Source organism: Lissotriton vulgaris, chromosome 1_1, assembly GCF_964263255.1.
Source record: "Lissotriton vulgaris chromosome 1_1, aLisVul1.2, whole genome shotgun sequence".
NCBI lineage: Eukaryota > Metazoa > Chordata > Amphibia > Caudata > Salamandridae > Lissotriton > Lissotriton vulgaris.
Window position 1 is genome coordinate 471,160,660 of NC_141685.1, and position 2,243 is coordinate 471,162,902.

A 2,243-nucleotide genomic window follows, 5' to 3' on the forward strand; every position below is an offset into this window, starting at 1 on the left:
GGTCCTAGGTACAAGAGGGCACAGCCAGTTCATCGATACCTAGGCCAGGACTTTCGGGTGCAGAGTAAAAAGTCAGCTGGGGGCTGTACATCCTAGGGCCTTGCTGTTGTAGGTATTCACTGGTTGAGGGTGCAAAATCAGGACAGCTGGGCCACTCTGGAAGTGGATCTCTGCAATGCTGGCATCTCTTGACAGCTGCTCAGTCTCGGTGTAGTGAGAGTCCGGACTGGACTGTCACAGGCTTTGTTTGCTGCAAGGGGTCAGGTAACCCACGTATTGGTCCTGTGTGGCTCTGGGTGGTCCTGGTGTCCTCTCACTAAGTTAGGGGACAGATCTGACCTTCAGGAGCACAGAGTCCTCTTCCAGGAAGGCTGCTGTGTCGGGCTGGCCAGGGAGTGACAACTATGTAGACTGGAGTTTGCATTTTTGATGCCCGAAGAATGCAGGGGAGTAGCTCCTCTACTCCAAGGAATATTGCTGGTAATTTGTAAACGGCTGGCAGAATGCCAGTGTTCTTGGAATCTGGTCAGCTGCAGGAGAGTGCCTGGTCATGATTGTTGAGACTGGTGCAGGCAGGCAGGTTTTGGCACCAAACGTCCACAGCAGTCTTAATTTCTCACTTTTCTTGCAGCTCTTCTTTCTCCTCTCTTCTTGATCCATCGAATCTAAGTTCCTGGTGTCAGGGGTGCTGCCTAAATACTCAATTTAGGGGAATTACAGGGAGTGACATGTTGAAGCGAATGGGCTACTTTCCTTTAGGGTGTCTATACCCTGTATATGACCACTTCCTGTGGAAAGTGGGCATAACCCTGACCCAGAGATCCTAATTCCATCAAAACTAAGATGGTGGAATTCTAAAAGTCATGTTCAGTTCAGTAGCCCAATTTAGGGGTGATACCTCCTGACTAGCGAATTTTCCCACGTGTCCTGCTACCAAATGGGGAAGGAGTGGCATTTACCCTGTCTGGGGAAGCCTAGGGTCGCATATCAAAGGCAGCAGAGGCCTTAGCTTCCGGCCTTGATATGCATTTTACTGCTTGAAGGAGGTGGCAACACCTCCGGCCGCAGTAGGCATTGTTTCTGCCCTCATAGAGCGTAGGTTGTCACAGGCAGAAGGTTGTAAACCTGTCTTTGATGGCAGGCTGGTCTGCACCTGTCAGCCAGTACACGGTTAGTCAGTAGATTTTCAGGGGGCACCTCTAAGATGCCCTCTGGGTGCATGTATTTATAAATCCATCACTGGAATCATGATACCAAAAATCTCTAGTTTCAGTGAATCTATCATGTAACTGGGGAACTTGTAACCACCAGTGACCAGCACATATACTCAAAATGGCTTCCCTGTTCACTTGTAATATCTAAGAATCGAGCATGTGAGGTCATATCTGCTTGTGAAGATATGACCTCACATTTAGTATAGGGCACCCTGCCATAGGGCTGCCTGTAAGGCTTGCTGTAGGGGTGACTCACCTAAACTGCATGCAGTGTCTGCAAGCATGGCACACAGGGGATCTGTCAAGTAATGTCTTCACTTTTCTCTGCACCATGGCACACAGCCTGCAATGGCCGTTTGCATGTTGGTGCTGAGGGGTCCCTTAGGTGGCACAATACATGCTGTAGCCCTTGGAGACCCTGTTTAGCTTCCCTGCCCTAGGTATCTGGGGTACCATTCACTAGGGACTTACAGAGGGTGCTAAAGGTATTGCCAATTTGACGAACAATTGTCCAATTTTAGGGAAAGAGATCTGGCACTGGGGACCTGGACAAAAGGAAATCAGTGCAATTCTGTCAAAATTGTATCAGATACCAGTCAAAAAGTCGTACTTTCCTACAAGTGGACCTGAGTTCTCTGGGACAGTTAGAAAGGAGACAACATTGTCCGCATATAAGGCTATTTTGTCAGAGTTCCTCACCCACTCGAAGCCGCACACCTGTGCATCCTTTCTCACCCACATCATTAGAGGCTCCATAGCAAGCGCAAACAACACGGGAGGCAGAGGAAAACCCTGTCGCGTATCCTGTTGTATTGGAAAAGGATCCAAACTGGCACCGTCACTGTTAGGTTAGTGTAGAGGAGCTGAACAAACAATACAATTCGAGGGCCAAAAGCGACGTAAAAGTGGGAACAAATATTCACAACTCATGGAGTCAAATGCGTTGTCGATAGCAGGCAGAACTGCTGCCTTCCCCTCCAGTCTATGTGCCAGTGACAAGATGTTGTATAGCTGCCGAATGCTGTGGCG